The sequence below is a fragment of the Quercus robur genome, chromosome 5 (genome assembly GCF_932294415.1).
Source record: "Quercus robur chromosome 5, dhQueRobu3.1, whole genome shotgun sequence".
NCBI lineage: Eukaryota > Viridiplantae > Streptophyta > Magnoliopsida > Fagales > Fagaceae > Quercus > Quercus robur.
The window spans coordinates 67,163,619-67,185,513 of record NC_065538.1 but is presented as its reverse complement, the minus strand read 5'-3'; the positions used below and the strand labels follow the sequence as shown (position 1 = coordinate 67,185,513).

General features: G+C 31.7%; 1 long non-coding RNA gene across 1 annotated transcript; it reads left to right on the top strand.

Moving 5' to 3' along the window:
- Nucleotides 1-5,102: 5,102 nt before the first annotated feature.
- Nucleotides 5,103-20,741, top strand: LOC126726767 (uncharacterized). Its single transcript, XR_007656063.1, has 2 exons — nt 5,103-5,343; nt 20,499-20,741. It is a non-coding gene; the product is annotated as an uncharacterized LOC126726767 (long non-coding RNA).
- The last annotated feature ends 1,154 nt before the right edge of the window (nt 20,742-21,895 follow it).

Sequence of the window (21,895 nt, the reverse complement as noted above, 5' to 3'; positions counted from 1 at the left end):
AATCCACGGACTCCTTCTCTCTTGGATTTGCGCCACATAAGCACCCACACATCTGACTTTGAGTTCAAAGGTTTCAGATCACTATTAGTAGTTGATCTTGTATATAACAACTTCTACAACACTGGATCTTGAGATTTTTCAAGAAATATTGCCGGTAGAAGACTTTAGAAAGCTTTGGATACAAAAACCCTAGATTTAAAATTGGAGGCACAAGATGCACTCTTCTCTTTCTGAAAACCTCTAAAAACTCCATCTAAGGTCAGCTTACAATGTCCTTCAAATATTGGAAAAAACGGATCGCGATTTGTAATTCTGAAATTCGCCCATGTCGCACAAAGCTGTTTTATGTTTACTGGTTGAATTTCAGGCAGAACACATGGGAACAGGTTGAATCTTTGAACGATCAGGTTGTGTTTTTGGGCGGAAATCAGTCAATATCACTCTCCAGCCATGATCTTTTGGAGTGCATACCAGATTCGATTTATTTCACGGATGATAGATGGGATGAGATGGATGTGGACGACTCGTATGGTGGCCACGATATTGGATTTTTCAATTTAGATGATCAAAGTATTAAGCCATATTACCATTTAAATTTGGCAAGGATCGATCCACCACCCTTTTGGATTACTCCAAATCTATCTATGGTGAAAGACTAAGATGATGTTAGCTAGAATTGCCAACCTCTGTAAAAGTTCTAGGGTAGTAGAAGACAAAAGATAAAAGACGGAGACTAAGATGCTGTTAGCTAGAATTGCCAACCCCGTAGAAGATAAAGATGAGGTATTTAAATTCAAAGAGTACAACAATTAGAATCAAATCTGCTGCAAGTTTATCTAATAGCTGTAGAAGTATCTGAATTTTAAGAATGAGAGCATTTATCTAATTTAACACATACGTGTTTCTCTGTTAGTGAATAGACTGAGATGGAAGCATAAATTCAAAGCGGTTAAACATGATGATAAAGCTAAGATCACAACCAACACCTGATTGCAGTCCATACAAAAAGATTAGAGTTTATCTTTATCTTTTCATATTTTTAATTATCACAATCTGTAAAAATAAACATCAGGTTTATATTGATATGTTAATCAATGCAAGCATGGACAACTAACAATTCAAGCTGCCATTTTTAGCAAACACTACTTTTTAGAAAACTGACACGGAATTTTAATTGATGTGTGGGAGTGTGACAGCATTTTATTTAGCCACATAAACAATTTGCAAACCATAAGGGCTTGTTTGGTAAGAGTATTTAAATAAAATTTGTTGTTTCGTAATCCATAAAATAGTGGGTACCACACTTGAACTAATTGTTTGGCTAATATTTTCTAAATATAGTTTTTAAAAAATTGTATCTTATTTTCCCAACTTGGAAAAGGATTTTGAAAATGGCCAAATGGTGTTTTCAGAATACAGAAAATGTTTTTAATGACATAGTTCTAAATAAATTGAAAACAGTGGACCCCACATTTGTTGAAACTTGAAACTCTTTTATCTCTTAAATTAAGGAGATTAATTTTATCACAAAAATAATTTCTCACCCTTCAAATTTGAAACTTATCATTAAAAAAATAGAAATAATCTCCCAAACAATTATTTTTTGTTTTTAGTATTTTGAAAATTGTTCTTAAAAGTGGAAGACAAACACATAAATTATAAAAATTATTATCTGAAAACTAGTTTGAAGTTCAATTTTTTGAAAAATTTTTTATATTGTTTTGAAAATAAAAATAAAAATCCTCCTACCAATCATAATTTGGTAACACATAAACAAGTGTAAGGCTGTTTCCAATTCAAAACCACAAATATTTTACAGTGAAACAGACAAAGCCTAAATAGTAAATATAAATACAAGCATGGACAACTAACAATTCAAGTTGCCACTTTCCGTAAACACTACTTTTTACAAAACTAACATGGAATTTTAATTGATGCGGGGAATGTGACAGCATCTTATTTAGCCACATAAACAATTTGCAAACCATAAGGGCCTTTTGGTAAGGAGATGTGCTACGTCCACAATATTTTTACAATAAATCATAAGTGGTTAGTTGTTATTGATTCAAATTTGAACCTAATACTAAGATTACTTTTTTGCCCCCAATAATAATAACCAGTAACAACCTGTCACTTATGATCCATAAAATAGTGGTAAGAGTGTCCTATTTTCCTGTTTTGCAATCCATAAAATAATGGGCCCCACACTTGAACTAATTGTTTAGCTAATATTTTCTAAATACAATTTTAAAAAAATTGTATCTTATTTTCCTGATTTAGAACAAGATTTAGAATACGGCTAATGGGTGTTTTTAGAATACAAAAAATGTTTTTAATAGCATAATTGTAAATAAATTGAAAACAGTGGACTCCACATATTTGTCCAAACTCTTTTATCTCTTAAATTAAGGAGTTTATCTATATCACAAAAAAAAATTTCACACCCTTCAAATTTGAAACTTATCATTATTAAAAAAAAAAAAAGTACTTGATGAGTTCTATTCACTTATCATTATCCACACAAAAAATGTAATCTATAGATTCTACATGTTACTTTTTGTAAATATATATATTTTTTTAAATCTCAAAAATAGAAATGGTCTCCCAAACAATTATTTTTTATTTTTAGTATTTTGAAAATTGTTCTTAAAAGTGGGAGCCAAACATGTAAAATATAAATATTATTATCTAAAAACTAGTTTGAAGTTCAATTTTTTGAAAATTGTTTTTATATTGTTTTGAAAATAAAACAAAAATCCTCCTATCAATTAGGCTCTAAGGGACTCAAAATTTGGTAACACATAAACAAGTGTAAGGTTGTTTCCAATTCAAAACCACAAATATTTTACAGTGAAACAAATGGAGCCTAAATATAAATTAGAGACATACATATCTACATTTTCATAAATGGTTGAATATCCATAGATGCATTTTGAGCCTATCATTGAATTTAGATTTTATATGATATCATAGTGCATTTGAGAGAAATTGGTCAAATTTGATATTTGTTAGCATATATATATTTTTTTCCCCTCTATGTAAAGAGATGCATAAATACAACTTGTACCTATTAATCTCAAGCGTTTATATTGTAGTAGCAAATAAGAATAATTCATTAGCATGATTTGCTTTTCTAGCTAGTCTATAATAAGAGCATCTTGTAGGTTTTCCAAAATTTTGTTCTGTTTGGAAAGTGAACAGTGACATTTACATTTTATCTACTTACTTTTTCAAATTTATTTTCTAACAGACTCTCTATCTTTTCTCTATCTCATTTAAACCTTATTTATTCATTCCTTCTTTATCATTTCTTTATTCTTTTTTCAATTTTTCTCTATTCAATCCCAACAACTATATCTTTTAAATTCCTAATAGCTATATTTTTTAAACCGCTTGCATTAACATTTTCAAATAATTTAACAACCATATATTTCAACGATTTTTTATATATTATTTTTCATTTATCAAATCTATATTAATCTTGAAATTTATTGGCTCCCTATGTAATTTAGAATGAATTTATTCATTAAATTTTCAATTAAAAAATCATTAATTATTGCCAAGTTCTTATTTTTTAGATTATTATAATTATTTATTAACTTATAATTATTCCTTTCTATATTTTCTATAAAAAGAAAACACTTATCTAATTTTAAAGACCACAGGTTTACACTAATAAATAAATAAATAAAACCAAGAGATTAATTTTCAAGACCACACAGTTTCACTCCTAATTTATTACTCAAGCTAAACCGTTTTTATTTACTTCACATTATTCGCATCACACACGCATAGCAATAGATAGAAATTGCAGATAGAGCACTGCTAAGTGGTAACTACTTCTTTGAAATTTCAGCATTCAAAGGTAGGGGCTCTATCCACCATCGCTCAGTGAGCTAGAGAGAGATCGCGAGGGACATAAATCGCTGAGAGAGATAGAGAAAGATCGCCGCTACGAAGGTCAGTGGAGATCGGCCAAAACACGAGAAAGAGTCACCAGAAGGAAAAGGTCGGTGGAGATCGGTGCTCACCATTCAACGCCGACTCGTCCGTTCCACTGCCGCTCGTCCTCCTCCCCACCGCCAAGTGCATGCAAACCGAATTGGGTCAGATCGGCTTCAAACTTTAATTATTATTATTTTATTCAAATTTGTTGTTACAATTTGATTACTTTTATGAGAACTAGAGAATTAGATTGTGTTTTGTGCTCTGATCATGTGTCTTCGTTGAGACATTTGAGAGAGAGAAACAGATATCCTTTCTTCTAGAGAAAAAACCGTGAGACCGAAAAGAAATCAAGAAAGAAAAAGAATTGATATAATACTAGCAGCTGAAATTTTTTAATAAAAGAAATTCAATTGCTAATGTACAGGAGTGCATCAGTCTTAGTGAACTACTGTTGGTGAGAATTTTTTTTTTTTTTTTTTGAGATTTAGAGAGATCATTAAAAACTTATTTTTTGGTCTCATTCTCTAAGTGTAGAAAGTATTTTGGTTTTACAGTTGGAGATGTCCTAACAGTAACAAATTATCGATTTTTTATTTTTTATTTATGTTTTTAAGATAGAAAGATAGACAGATAGTGCTAACAATTTAAAATAAAATGCTACACACAGAAAATTAGGTGTAATTCTTTCCAAAAAAAAAGAATGAACAAAGAAAATAAGATGTAATTTATAATATTGGGCTGAAGGAGAAACAATATTTGATTGGCCCAACTTGGACAGAATATTTCCTACTTGTGTCCAATAAAACCCAAACATTTGTCTGAAGATCACGAAGGCCATGTTTGGTTGCTGGGTGATAGTTAACTCATCACTTAAATGACTTAAATCCTATCCCTCATCATTCTATTACTCATTTCTCATTACTTAAAAATTCCCAAAACACTCCCACCCATGTTTGGCAACTAAACCCAGTTCTATTTTTGCCTAAAACTCACATTTTTGTGGGACTTACGGACTGATTACTGTGCAGTGCACACGGTTAGGTTAACTGCGGATTGAACAAAATTGGTTTCGCCAAGCACTTTTCTCTTTCATTGTGCAGTGCAAATTCATTTCCCCTTTCGCTTTCCCCTCTCAAACACCTTAAGCCCATTCACACTGCTGCTCTCAAACCTCGTCCCCGCCGACCACCGTTGACCTGAGTGATAGCATCATAAAGTATCAACCTTTTGTCAGTTTTCTTATATCTCTCTCAATCAGTTTGGTCTCTAAGCTTGTGTGTGTCTCTTTTCAGCTAGTAAGTTCAGTTCAATGCTCTCTTTCACATTTCTTATTCCTCTGTTAGTCTTCACATTTGAGCTTACTTCAATATGACATCTTTGTATATGCTTAAAGCTGTGTGTGTGTGTGTTTGTGTTTCATTTTTCAATCATAGTTTGTGTATGATGTAGAGTCTCTGTTAATGTTGCTATCAGCTATATATCATATTGAAGCTTATCTATTATTTGACTCAGTTTAAAATCTTCAGATTACCTACCTTCTTCAGTCAAAAAAATCTTCAGATTACAGGCCAAAAGATCTCGACTTGGGTGTGCTAAAATGGGGAGACTTTCAAAACCCATGATGGGTTTCATGCTATTATTCTGTTTAGCAGTGCTCACTGAAGCAGGATACATAAAATACAAGGACCCAAAACAGCCAGTGGGTGCTAGAATCAAAGACCTCATGAAGCGAATGACCCTTGAAGAAAAGATTGCGCCGCTCTCTCGCTCCCCTCAATAGTCAACGTAGCCTTGGGCCCATAACGATTCTCCCACGCCAAAATTTGCCGCTTTAAGGGTCCGTTTGGATATAATTGAAAACTGAAAAACACTGTAGTAAAATAATTTTTAAATGTGTAAATAGTACCGTGGGACCCATTTTTAATGAAAAAGTTGTTGAAAAGTGAAATTTGTAGGTCCGTAAACAGTACACGATGTACACTGATTGGTCCAAAAAAGTTTGAAAAGTCGAACTTTGCGGCTACTGTTCATTGAACAGTGCATGAACAGTAACCACAATCTCAAAAACGCATGGAAAAAAAAAATCAAACAAACAAAACGCAGACATAGACGCAATCAGCCCAATCCAAACACAGCTTAAGTCTCAACTCTAGCGAAAGACTACTGTAGACACAAATAAAAATGCAACAGTACACATGGCTGACTGCTCAGTGCTCACTAGTTTATGGCCAAATTCCAGATAAATATTAAATACAGTTGGTTTGATGTCTGATAATAAAAAAAAAAAAAAAGAAATTTATAAATAGTGATTGTCGGTCTATTAGAAATTGGGAATCATATTTTTTTAGCAATAGCTTAAAACTTTAGTGTTTTTTATTTTTATTTTTATTTATATATCTATATATTATATTTTATATTTAAAACCTGAAGCATGGTATTTATTGGAATGTTATAGTCCTTGGAAATAGGATATTGAAAACAATGCCAGATTTAGTCATGTTGAGCTTTTGGCTTAGTTTGTCTTCATTGGCCTTGAGCACCTGTATGATAGTGTGACGTTTGTCTAATGATGCCTTGAAAAAGAGAAATTTGTCATCTGCAAAAAAGAGATGTATTAGTTTTGGACTCCTATGCTTTTTGCAATGCTAAAAAGTAAGAACTAGGATTAAACAGTGCAATTTTTGTATTTGGGACGTACCTTTGAATTGAGTATCAAGGCAATCTAATCAACAAATGTCCAAATTAATATGAGTTTCTAAAGGGGCAAGATATGAGTTTGTAAATTAGGAAAAGGTTTTGTTGCATACTTATATGCAGCAATTGCTGCATTTAGGGGTATGTGGTAGCAAAAAGAAAGGGACATATGTTCAAGGGTCATGTGCAATGTACATGACTAGGTAGTACTTAGATACTTGCCATTTTTCTTTTTAGCTGCCACATACCCTTGTATGCGGAAAAAACTTTCCCTATAAATCAATAGCATCCTATTGAGACGCTAGCTCCATAAATTAGCAAGCCAAAAGCCGAGTTAGGTTTACTTATTTATTGGCTTAAATCCACTATCAATTCTTAAAATTTAGCCTATGAAAGATTAGTCTCTAAAATAAAAAATGTTCCATCTTCAATCTCTTAAATTAATGACCAAATTAAAAATTAATATTTCATCACTCCATTCATTAGGAACTAAAAATGATCATTCTAAACTTCAGGAACTAAAAACAATCATTCCAAACTTCAAGAACTAAAAGTAATCAAGACTAAAATTTAGAGACTAAAAATGTATTTTCTCTTTATTATTATCCAAATAGAAAACATGGTTTCAACCAAAGGTAACATGTCATGTCTTGGTGAAAAATTCTATACTTACTAGTATTTTAAATTTAATATTTTCTTAACGAATACCCTATGGGCAAGGTAGTGATTAAAGTGTATTTTTGTACATTTAAAAAAAAAAAGTCAAATTGTAAATATATAAAAGAAAAATACACATAAACACAATGAATTTGTACTTGCAAACGAATGAATTATTAACAAGTGTATTTTGTTCTTTGAAAAAAACTGTACATTACAACTCATATTTAAGCATTTATTAACGTTTAATCTATGCTCTTAGGACACTTGTTAATAAGATCCTTTGTTGCTCTCCCCATAAACCACCTATTTTTCATGATTTGGAGTTTAATCCTAGAATTATGTATGTTAAAATTGACATCATAGGATTCAGAATAGTAAGATCATACATTTGGTGAATACTCACTAGAAATAATGATATATTCAAGAACTATCAAGATAAATGATTCTTCTTTAAGGAAAAATAAGATAGATAATTTAGATATATCACTACAAGAAAAATGCCTATTAGCGACCAAGAATTTTTGACGGATCCAAAAAACCCTCTCAAAAAATCTTATTTGTGATGACAAAATAAAGCCCTTTCAAATACTTGGTAAAATGTAAAATATTTGTGATCAACAAGAAAAGTTGTTGCAATTATGTGTTATAGCTGCCACAAATACTAATATTTTGGAGGGAAATTTTCTCTCCATATTATTTGTGAGGGCAATTAAAAATATTTCGCAAAAAGTGTATTATTTGTGATGGTTAAAAAAGAACCGTCACTAATACTAAATTATTTGCGAGGGCTAGGATCAACCTTCACAAATAATCATTAAAATGTCAAAACTTTTGGAGGGAAATGTTCCCACCAAATTGTTTCCAAGGGACAATAAAAATCCCTTACAAAAAGTTTATTTTTTGTGTGGGTTAAAAATATGCCCTTGGTAATACTAAATTATTTGCGAGGGCCACGATTGACCTTCGCAAAAAATCATTAAAATATTAATTTTTTTGGAGATAAAAGTAATTCTAAATTTCAAAGAAAAATAAAAAGAAACATATAAACATATAGAACTTTGTATTCTTTAGATGAACCTTTTGTTTACCGTCTAAAAAAAACCTTTTATATATATTCTATATAAGAAAGGTCTATCCTTATTTTCTAAACAATTGTACCCATAAAAAATGATAGCACTTTCAACTTTAAAATGGTAGCCTAAAATTCAAGAATTTCCGCCTTTTGTGCTCTCTCTCTCTTTCTCTCTCTCTCTCTCAAAAGTGAATAAAAATTTCTTCCCATTAAAATAATGCATAAAAGATGAGTTTATAGATCAAATGGTAAATTACATCCGATTGGCATGAAAATTGGCATGCATGTTAAGAACATTAGAACATGTAATCCAATGGTTGGATTTTCAAAATATAAATTCAATAATAAGTTATTGGGTGATATAACATTTTTTAAAGTTATATCACGTGTAACTTGAACCCAACTCTATATTTCTTAATTTGATATGAATTTTGACAAATTTATCGTTAGATTACATTATATTTATATATTTTTCATGCTTATAAAATTTCAAGGTGATCAAATATTTATTGCCATATCATCAATCAATTGTTTAAATTCAAGTTTTTGTAGTTTGAAATAATGCATAAAAAATGATTTTATAGATTAAATGGTAAATTACATCCGATTGGCATGAAAATTGGCATGCATGTTCAAAACATATAGAGCATGTAATCCAACGGTTTGATTTTCAAAATATGAATTCAATAATAAGTTATTGAGTGGTGTAATATTTTTTGGAATTAAATTAGGTGTAACTTGAACCTAACTCTATATTTCTTAATTTGATATGAATTTTGACAAATCTATCGTGAGATTACATTATCTTTATATATTTTTCATGCTTACAAATTTTCAAGGTGATAAAAATTTAATAGCTATGTCATCAATCAATTGTCTAGATTCAAATTTTCATGGATTTATTTATTTTTTATTTTGAATATTAACAGAAATATTTATATGGATTCATCTAAAGCATGCATATAATTGTGGCGTTAGTTAACGTATTTTTTTTGTCAATTAAATTATTAATTATTAAAGTAATTAATATACTTCTGCCGTTTATCCTAAAAAAAAAATTAATATACTTTAGATAAAACTATTTAAGTTTCAATTAATTCCAATTTATCCGCATCTAATATTTAAGAAATATATTATTTTAAAAATAATTTAAATTTATAGGATCGGGTAAGCACACTCTCATCCAAATAGAAGCTGGATTTAGCGGCAAAACAATCACATTCTCCAAATCCAAGTAGAGCTTGAATTCAGTGATCCCATGGCACTATATTATAATTGCCTTTTAAGTTGATCTCGAGACGCACTTTGATCAGACATGGGTGAAGGCAGTAAAAGAAGAAGAATTTCAAGTACTAAAGACAAAGCAGGGAAGGCCGAAACTAAACCAAAGCACTCATCATGGTCATGGTCATGGTCAGACCTCCCTGATCAACTGTTGGGACTTATCCTAGGAAAGCTTTCCTTGGTAGACATCATTCACTGCTGCGCTGTTTGTTCTTCTTGGAGATCCACCGCACAATCCCATTGCACTCAAAGTACTAGTACTACTCCATGGCTCATGCTTCCTGGCGACGAAAAAGATGACTCGACTACTCGCTGCTTCTTTAATCTCGCAGAAAACAAGGTTTACAAGATGAAGAATGCGTTCAAGGGATTTGGCAAAGACGCTTGGTGTGTGGGCTCTTCTCACGGTTGGCTCGTAATTCTGGATGACAAAGCCATCCCACATCTCTTTAATCCCTTCTCTAGAGTTCGGATTCAACTTCCATCGATTCCCAATGAATTCCTCAGCCCAAACATTGATCGGGATTACTTCGTTCAATATTTGCGGAAGATTTTCATCGCCAAAGCTGTGCTGTTGGCAGACCCATCACGTTCCAACAATTTTGGGGTGGTGGTGATCTGTGGTTCTCTCTCAAGGCTTGCATTTTGTAAGAAAGGGGACACAACGTGGACCGAACTTGCTGTCAGATCTCTCAGCACATACCAACAATATGTTGAATACAGTGACATTATATGCCACGATAATCAAGTTTATGTCTTGGCAAGTGATGCTTCGGTGGAAGTCTGGGATTTTCGGAGTTCTTTTCCGACCAAAATCATGAGCATTGATAAACCATCCACACTACAGAAAGTAGTTGGAAATAGTTTTTTCATACATAATCTTTCACCCAAGTTTTATTTAGTCAAGACATCCACTGATTTTTTGTTCATCAAACGGTTTATTGGAGACTTTGTTAATGCAGAAGGACTTGTTGTTGATGAGGATTACGTCCTATATAATTCCGAAATTTGCCCATATCGTACAAAGCTGTTTTATGTTTACAGGTTGAATTTCAGGCAGAACACATGGGAACAGGTTGAATCTTTGAACGATCAGGTTGTGTTTTTGGGCGGAAATCAGTCAATATCACTCTCCAGCCATGATCTTTTGGAGTGCATACCAGATTCGATTTATTTCACGGATGATAGATGGGATGAGATGGATGTGGACGACTCGTATGGAGGCCACGATATTGGATTTTTCAATTTAGATGATCAAAGTATTAAGCCATATTACCATTTAAATTTGGCGAGGATCGATCCACCATCCTATTGGATTACTCCAAATCTATCTATGGTGAAAGACAAAGATGATGTTAGCTAGAACTGCCGACCTCTGTACAGGTTATAAGGTAGTAGAAGATAAAAGATAAAATACGAAGACTAAGATGCTGTTAGCTAGAACTGCCAACCCCGTAGAAGATAAAGATGAGGTATTTAAATTCAAAGAGTACAACAATTAGAATCAAATCTGCTGCAAGTTTATCTAATAGCTGTAGAAGTATCTGAATTTTAAGAATGAGAGTATTTATCTAATTTAACACATACGTGTTTCTCTGTTAGTGAATAGATTGAGATGGAAGCATAAATTCAAAGCGTTTAAACATGATGATAAAGCTAAGATCACAACCAACACCAGATTGCAGTCCATACAAAAAATTAGAGTTTATCATTATCTTTTCATATTTGTAATTATCACATTCCGTAAAAATAAACATCAGGTGTATATTGATAAGTTTATAAATACAAGCATGGACAACTAACAATTCAAGCTGCCATTTTTAGCAAACACTACTTTTTACAAAACTGAAATGGAATTTTAATTGATGCGTGGAGTGTGACAGCATCTTATTTAGCCCCATAAACAATTTGCAAACCATAAGGACTTGTTTGGTAAGAGTATTTAAATAAATTTTTTTGTTTTGCAATCCATAAAATAGTGGGTCCCACATTTAACTAATTGTTTGGCTAATATTTTCTAAATATAATTTTAAAAAAACTGTATCCTATTTTCCTGGTTTAGAACAGGATTTTGAAACGGCCAAGGAGTGTATTCAAAATATAGAAAATGTTTTTAATGACTTAGTTTTAAATAAATTGAAAACAGTAGACTCCACATATTTGTTGAAACTCTTTTATCTTTTAAATTAAGGAGATTATTTTTATCATAAAAATAATTTCTCACCCTTCAAATTTGAAACTTATTATTAAAAAAATAGAAATAGTCTCTCAAACAACTATTTTTTGTTTTTAGTATTTTGAAAATTGTTCTTAAAGGTGGAAGCTAAACACGTAAATTATAAAATTATTATCTGAAAACTAGTTTGAAGTTCAATTTTTTGATTTTTTTTTTATATTGTTTTGAAAATAAAAATAAAAATCCTCCTACCAATCATAATTTGGTAACACATAACAAGTGTAAGGCTATTTCCAATTCAAAACCACAAATATTTTACAGTGAAACAGACAAAGCCTAAATAGTAAATATAAATTAGAGACATACATATCTAGGTTTTTCTTAAATGGTTGAATATCCATAGATGCATTTTGAGCCTATCATTGAGTTTAGACTTTATACGATATCACAGTGCATCTGAGAGAAATTGGTCAAATTTGATATTTGTTAAGATATTTCTTTTTTCCCTTTAAGTAAAAAGAGATGCATAAATACAACTTGTACCTATTAATCTCAAGCGTTTATATTGTAGTAGCCAATAAGAATAATTCATTAGCATGATTTGCTTTTCTAGCTAGTCTATAATAAGAGCATCTCCAGCAAATTCTCCAAAATTTTGTACTGTTTAGAAAGTGAATAGTGACATTCCCTTTTATCTACTTACTTTTTCAAATTTACTTTCCAATAGTGTCTCTATCTTTTCACTATCTTATTTAAATCTTATTTCTTCATTTTTTTTTAATAATTTCTATATTCCTTTTTCAATCTTTCTCTATTAAATCCCAATAACTATATTTTTCAAATTACTAACAACTATATTTTTAAAATCTCCTACATTAACATTTTCAAATATTTTAACAATCATATTTTTCATTGATTTTTTATAAAGAAAGATCGCCGCTGCAAAGGCAAGTGGAGATCAGCCAAAACTCGAGAAAGAGTCACCAAAAGGACAAAGTCGATGGAGATCGGCGCTCACCATTTAACGCTACCTCATCCATTCCACTGTTGCTCGTCCTCCTCCCCACTGCCAAGTGCATGCTAATAAAATTGGATTAGAAGGGCTTCTGACTTTAATTATTACTATTATTTTTTTGGTTATTTTCTTATATGTCTTCGTTGAGACATTTGAGAGAGAGAAACAAATCTCCTTTTTTCTGGAGAAGAAACTGCGAGACCAAAAAGAAATCAAGAAGAAAGAAAATGAAATGATATAATACTAGCTGCTGGAATTTTTTTAATAAAGATAATTCAATTGCTAATGTATAGTAGCCCATTAGACTTGATGAGCTACTGTTTGTGAGAAAAAATAAATTGAGATTTAGGGAGATCAGTTTTTGGTTTCACTTTCTATTGTAGAGAGTATTTTGGTTTCACAGTTAGGGATGCTCTAACCATGACAAATTATTGATTTTTTTTCTTAAGATAGAAAGATAGATAGATAGTAGTAAGAATTTAAAATAAAATGCTACACACAGAAAATTTGGTGTAATTCTTTCCCAAAAAAAAAAATGAACAAAGAAAATAAGAATTTTTTTTTTTTTTGGGGAGAAGAGAAGCGAAGAGAAGAAAAAGAAAATAAGATGTAATTTATCATATTGGGCTGAAGGAGAAGCGATATTTGATTGGCCCAACTTGGACAGAATATTTCCTACTTGTGTCCAATAAAACCCAAACATTTGTCTGAAGATCACTAAGACTGAGCATGTATAATTGTATATAGGATCGCACCTCTCTCTTAGTCCCCTCAAAAGTCAACGTAGCCTTGGGCCCATAACGATTCTCCCACGCCAAAATTTGCTGCTCTCAAGCCTCAGCTCTAGCAAAAGACTACTGTAGACACAAATAAAAATGCAACAGTACACATGGTTGACTGCTCAGTGCTCACTAATTTATGGCCAAATTCCTGATAAATATTAAATATAGTTGGTTGATGTCTGATAATAAAAATAAATAAATTTATAAAAGTGATTGTCGGTCTATTAGAAATTTGGAATCGTTTTGTTTTGTTTTTTTTTTTTTTTTTTAGCAATAGCATGAAAATTTAGTGTTTTTTATTTTTATTTTTATTTATCTACCTATATATTATATCCAAAAGCTGAAGTATAGCATTTATTGGAATATTACACTTCAGTTGAATCACTTCAGCAGCAACATTATTATCTTTTTTGTTTCCAATTTTTCTATATATATTATTTTAACATTTACTCATTTAAAGTGACTTAAAAAATCCATTATTTAAAAGCAAAATATTTTTTAACCATTATTTTTGTTTGTTTGTTTATACCCTTTAAAATGGATTGTTAATCTAATCTATTAGCCAAGTGATTGCTTAGGTTAATTATGAGATCTAAGTTAAACAAGGATAGATCATATCATGCACAACAGCAGAAAATAAAGAACACAAAGATATGATGACTCAAGAAAACTAATGAAACAAACAATTTCTAGGTAAAAACCTAGGGATGATTTGATCTAGCCATTCTCAAGGTAAAACAAATTCACTATAGAGAATTGAAGTTTTTACAATTAGATTTAACCCTAAATTTATTGTTACCTCCAGTAGTAACTTACTGACACGACTACATGCAAGTTCCGAATCCACGGACTCTTTCTCTCTTGGATTTACGCCACATAAGCACCCACACATCTGACTTTGAGCTCAAAGGTTTCAGATCACTATCAGTAGTTGATCTTGTATATAACAACTTCTACAACACCGGATCTTGAGATTTTTCAAGAAATATTGCCGGTAGAAGACTTTAGAAAGCTTTGGATACAAAAACCCTAGATCTAAAATTGGAGGCACAAGATGCACTCTTCTCTTTCTGAAAACCTCTAAAAACTCTATCTAGGGTCAGCTTATAATGTCCTTCAAATATTGGAAAAAACGGATCGCGATTTGTAATTTTGAAATTTGCCCATGTCACACAAAGCTGTTTCATGTTTACTGGTTGAATTTCAGGCAGAACACATGGGAACAGGTTGAATCTTTGAACGAGCAGGTTGTGTTTTTGGGCGGAAATCAGTCAATATCACTCTCCAGCCATGATCTTTTGGAGTGCATACCAGATTCGATTTATTTCACGGATGATAGATGGGATGAGATGGATGTGGACGACTCGTATGGTGGCCACGATATTGGATTTTTCAATTTAGATGATCAAAGTATTAAGCCATATTACCATTTAAATTTGGCGAGGATCGATCCACCACCCTTTTGGATTACTCCAAATCTATCTATGGTGAAAGACTAAGATGATGTTAGCTAGAATTGCCAACCTCTGTAAAAGTTCTAAGGTAGTAGAAGACAAAAGATAAAAGACGGAGACTAAGATGCTGTTAGCTAGAATTGCCAACCCCGTAGAAGATAAAGATGAGGTATTTAAATTCAAAGAGTACAACAATTAGAATCAAATCTGCTGCAAGTTTATCTAATAGCTGTAGAAGTATCTGAATTTTAAGAATGAGAGCATTTATCTAATTTAACACATACGTGTTTCTCTGTTAGTGTATAGACTGAGATGGAAGCATAAATTCAAAGCGGTTAAACATGATGATAAAGCTAAGATCACAACCAACACCTGATTGCAGTCCATACAAAAAGATTAGAGTTTATCTTTATCTTTTCATATTTTTAATTATCACAATCTGTAAAAATAAACATCAGGTTTATATTGATATGTTAATCAATGCAAGCATGGACAACTAACAATTCAAGCTGCCATTTTTAGCAAACACTACTTTTTAGAAAACTGACACGGAATTTTAATTGATGTGTGGGAGTGTGACAGCATTTTATTTAGCCACATAAACAATTTGCAAACCATAAGGGCTTGTTTGGTAAGAGTATTTAAATAAAATTTGTTGTTTCGCAATCCATAAAATAGTGGGTACCACACTTGAACTAATTGTTTGGCTAATATTTTCTAAATATAGTTTTTAAAAAATTGTATCCTATTTTCCCAACTTAGAACAGGATTTTGAAAACGGCCAAATGGTGTTTTCAGAATACAGAAAATGTTTTTAATGACATAGTTCTAAATAAATTGAAAATAGTGGACCCCACATTTGTTGAAACTCTTTTATCTCTTAAATTAAGGAGATTAATTTTATCACAAAAATAATTTCTCACCCTTTAAATTTGAAACTTATCATTAAAAAAATAGAAATAATCTCCCAAACAATTATTTTTTGTTTTTAGTATTTTGAAAATTGTTCTTAAAAGTGGAAGACAAACACATAAATTATAAAAATTATTATCTGAAAACTAGTTTGAAGTTCAATTTTTTGAAAATTTTTTTATATTGTTTTGAAAATAAAAATAAAAATCCTCCTACCAATCATAATTTGGTAACACATAAACAAGTGTAAGGCTGTTTCCAATTCAAAACCACAAATATTTTACAGTGAAACAGACAAAGCCTAAATAGTAAATATAAATACAAGCATGGACAACTAACAATTCAAGTTGCCACTTTCCGTAAACACTACTTTTTACAAAACTAACATGGAATTTTAATTGATGCGGGGAATGTGACAGCATCTTATTTAGCCACATAAACAATTTGCAAACCATAAGGGCCTTTTGGTAAGGAGATGTGCTACGTCCACAATATTTTTACAATAAATCATAAGTGGTTAGTTGTTATTGATTCAAATTTGAACCTAATACTAAGATTACTTTTTTGCCTCCGATAATAATAACCAGTAACAACCTGTCACTTATGATCCATAAAATAGTGGTAAGAGTGTCCTATTTTCCTGTTTTGCAATCCATAAAATAATGGGCCCCACACTTGAACTAATTGTTTAGCTAATATTTTCTAAATACAATTTTAAAGAAATTGTATCTTATTTTCCTAGTTTAGAACAAGATTTAGAATACGGCTAATGGGTGTTTTTAGAATACAAAAAATGTTTTTAATAGCATAATTGTAAATAAATTGAAAACAGTGGACTCCACATATTTGTCCAAACTCTTTTATCTCTTAAATTAAGGAGTTTATCTATATCACAAAAAAAAAAAAATTTCACACCCTTCAAATTTGAAACTTATCATTATTAAAAAAAAAAAAAAGTACTTGATGAGTTCTATTCACTTATCATTATCCACACAAAAAATGTAATCTATAGATTCTACATGTTACTTTTTGTAAATATATATATATATATTTTTAAATCTCAAAAATAGAAATGGTCTCCCAAACAATTATTTTTTATTTTTAGTATTTTGAAAATTGTTCTTAAAAGTTGGAGCCAAACATGTAAAATATAAATATTATTATCTGAAAACTAGTTTGAAGTTCAATTTTTTGAAAATTGTTTTTATATTGTTTTGAAAATAAAACAAAAATCCTCCTACCAATTAGGCTCTAAGGGACTCAAAATTTGGTAACACATAAACAAGTGTAAGGTTGTTTCCAATTCAAAACCACAAATATTTTACAGTGAAACAAATGGAGCCTAAATATAAATTAGAGACATACATATCTACATTTTCATAAATGGTTGAATATCCATAGATGCATTTTGAGCCTATCATTGAATTTAGACTTTATATGATATCATAGTGCATTTGAGAGTGTAAGGACACGATTTGTAACGAACCACAACAGTGTTGGGCTCGCTCGTAAAAAGGCCCAAACAATATCATTTGTAGAGCATGGGTTTGAAAGACTAGGCCTTGGTCACCAGGCGGTGGGTTTTTCGTGATATCCGTACATGATTAAGTCGTCTTCGCCCCTGGAGTCTTTTCCTGGAGGCGGGCTGGGAGGCTCTGGTTTTTGGCCATTTTTCCCAACCTCTTCTATGAGTTGCTTACTTTTCCTTTTATACTAGCCTGTGTTTTTTTATCCTTCGTCCACGTGTAGGATCGACATTCCAAGACTGATACTTGTCCCATCAGCCCATACCCGGAGTGGTTGGGGGTGGTTGAAAAAGTTGGAGAGTATGGCTCTGTCAGGTGCAGAGTATTGAATGGCAGTAAGGGCAGCTTTCCCCGGTCGTTACACTTTCCAGCATACCCCTTTCTATTGGTACAGATATTTTAAATTTTTTCCCAAGTTGTTTCTATACCATTTTTGCCCTTTCTTCTGAGGAGACTTCGGACAGGCCGAGGACTGAATCGTTCTCGGCTGTATCCCCATGCTATTTTGTGCTTGCATTACCGTGCCTGGGCCGTAACCTTCCTCGGCTTGGGCCTTTGGGCTCCAACGAATAAATGGAGCTGGCCCAAAAATTGTTGGGCCCCACAGAGAGAAATTGGTCAAATTTGATATTTGTTAGCATATATATATATTTTCCCCCTCCATGTAAAGAGATGCATAAATACAACTTGTACCTATTAATCTCAAGCGTTTATATTGTAGTAGCAAATAAGAATAATTCATTAGCATGATTTGCTTTTCTAGCTAGTCTATAATAAGAGCATCTTGTAGGTTTTCCAAAATTTTGTTCTGTTTGGAAAGTGAACAGTGATATTTACATTTTATCTACTTACTTTTTCAAATTTATTTTCTAACAGACTCTCTATCTTTTCTCTATCTCATTTAAACCTTATTTATTCATTCCTTCTTTATCATTTCTTTATTCTTTTTTCAATTTTTCTCTATTCAATCCCAACAACTATATTTTTTAAATTCCTAATAGCTATATTTTTTAAACCGCTTGCATTAACATTTTCAAATAATTTAACAACCATATATTTCAACGATTTTTTATATATTATTTTTCATTTATCAAATCTATATTAATCTTGAAATTTATTGGCTCCCTATGTAATTTAGAATGAATTTATTCATTAAATTTTCAATTAAAAAATCATTAATTATTGCCAAGTTCTTATTTTTTAGATTATTATAATTATTTATTAACTTATAATTATTCCTTTCTATATTTTCTATAAAAAGAAAACACTTATCTAATTTTAAAGACCACAAGTTTACACTAATAAATAAATAAATAAATAAAACCGAGAGATTAATTTTCAAGACCACACAGTTTCACTCCTAATTTATTACTCAAGCTAAACCGTTTTTATTTACTTCACATTATTCGCATCACACACGCATAGCAATAGATAGAAATTGCAGACAGAGCACTGCTAAGTGGTAACTGCTTCTTTGAAATTTCAGCATTCAAAGGTAGGGGCTCTATCCACCATCGCTCAGTGAGCTAGAGAGAGATCGCGAGGGACATAAATCGCTGAGAGAGATAGAGAAAGATCGCCGCTACGAAGGTCAGTGGAGATCGGCCAAAACACGAGAAAGAGTCACCAGAAGGAAAAGGTCGGTGGAGATCGGTGCTCACCATTCAACGCCGACTCGTCCGTTCCACTGCCGCTCGTCCTCCTCCCCACCGCCAAGTGCATGCAAACCGAATTGGGTCAGATCAGCTTCAAACTTTAATTATTATTATTTTATTCAAATTTGTTGTTACAATTTGATTACTTTTATGAGAACTAGAGAATTAGATTGTGTTTTGTGCTCTGATTATGTGTCTTCGTTGAGACATTTGAGAGAGAGAAACAGATATCCTTTCTTCTAGAGAAAAAACCGTGAGACCGAAAAGAAATCAAGAAAGAAAAAGAATTGATATAATACTAGCAGCTGAAATTTTTTAATAAAAGAAATTCAATTGCTAATGTACAGGAGTGCATCAATCTTAGTGAACTACTGTTGGTGAGGAATTTTTTTTTTTTTTTTTTTTTTGAGATTTAGAGAGATCATTAAAAACTTATTTTTTGGTCTCATTCTCTAAGTGTAGAAAGTATTTTGGTTTTACAGTTGGAGATGTCCTAACAGTAACAAATTATCGATTTTTTATTTTTTATTTATGTTTTTAAGATAGAAAGATAGACAGATAGTGCTAACAATTTAAAATAAAATGCTACACACAGAAAATTAGGTGTAATTCTTTCCAAAAAAAAGAATGAACAAAGAAAATAAGATGTAATTTATAATATTGGGCTGAAGGAGAAACAATATTTGATTGGCCCAACTTGGACAGAATATTTCCTACTTGTGTCTAATAAAACCCAAACATTTGTCTGAAGATCACGAAGGCCTTGTTTGGTTGCTGGGTGATAATTAACTCATCACTTAAATGACTTAAATCCTATCCCTCATCATTCTATTACTCATTTCTCATTACTTAAAAGTTTCCAAAACACTCCCACCCTTGTTTGGCAACTAAACCCAGTTCTATTTTTGCCTAAAACTCACATTTTTGTGGGACTTACGGACTGATTACTGTGCAGTGCACACGGTTAGGTTAACTGCGGATTGAACAAAATTGTTTTCGCCAAGCACTTTTCTCTTTCATTGTGCAGTGCAAATTCATTTCCCCTTTCGCTTTCCCCTCTCAAACACCTTAAACCCATTCACACTGCTGCTCTCAAACCTCGTCCCCGCCGACCACCGTTGACCTGAGTGATAGCATCATAAAGTAACAACCTTTTGTCAGTTTTCATATATCTCTCTCAATCAGTTTGGTCTCTAAGCTTGTGTGTGTCTCTTTTCAGCTAGTAAGTTCAGTTCAATGCTCTCTTTCACATTTCTTATTCCTCTGTTAGTCTTCACATTTGAGCTTACTTCAATATGACATCTTTGTATATGCTTAAAGCTGTGTGTGTGTGTGTTTGTGTTTCATTTTTCAATCATAGTTTGTGTATGATGTAGAGTCTCTGTTAATGTTGCTATCAGCTATATATCATATTGAAGCTTATCTATTATTTGACTCAGTTTAAAATCTTCAGATTACCTACCTTCTTCAGTCAAAAAAATCTTCAGATTACAGGCCAAAAGATCTCGACTTGGGTGTGCTAAAATGGGGAGACTTTCAAAACCCATGATGGGTTTCATGCTATTATTCTGTTTAGCAGTGCTCACTGAAGCAGGATACATAAAATACAAGGACCCAAAACAGCCAGTGGGTGCTAGAATCAAAGACCTCATGAAGCGAATGACCCTTGAAGAAAAGAGCGCGCCGCTCTCTCGCTCCCCTCAATAGTCAACGTAGCCTTGGGCCCATAACGATTCTCCCACGCCAAAATTTGCCGCTTTAAGGGTCCGTTTGGATATAATTGAAAACTGAAAAATACTGTAGTAAAATAATTTTTAAATGTGTAAATAGTACCATGGGACCCATTTTTAATGAAAAAGTTGTTGAAAAGTGAAATTTGTAGATCCGTAAACAGTACACGATGTGCACTGATTGGTCCAAAAAAGTTTGAAAAGTCAAACTTTGCGGCTACTGTTCATTGAATAGTGCATGAATAGTAACCACAATCTCAAAAACGCGTGGAAAAAAAAAAAATCAAACAAACAAAATGCAGACATAGACGCAATCAGCCCAATCCAAACACAGCTTAAGTCTCAACTCTAGCGAAAGACTACTGTAGACACAAATAAAAATGCAACAGTACACATGGCTGACTGCTCAGTGCTCACTAGTTTATGGCCAAATTCCAGATAAATATTAAATACAGTTGGTTTGATGTCTGATAATAAAAAAAAATAAAAAAATTTATAAATAGTGATTGTCGGTCTATTAGAAATTGGGAATCATATTTTTTTAGCAATAGCTTAAAACTTTAGTGTTTTTTATTTTTATTTTTATTTATATATCTATATATTATATTTTATATTTAAAACCTGAAGCATGGTATTTATTGGAATGTTATAGTTCAGTTAAACAACATCAACAGCAACGTTTCTATCTTTTTTGTTTTTAATTTTTTTTATATATATTATTTTAACATTAACTTATCTAAAGTGACTTAAAAACTCCATTATCTAAAAATTAAAATACTTTTAACCATTATTTTTATTATTGATTTTCCAACATTTCTTCATTCTTTGTATATTTTCCTCTCCCCACTACTTTCTATCTTAATATTACTCTTTCTCTATCCTTTTATCGTTCCATATTCTGACTCTTCTTATTCTAATCATTTTACTATAAATTTGACATTTGCTTTTCCATTCTATGCATAATTTTCTCACACAAAAATATTTATC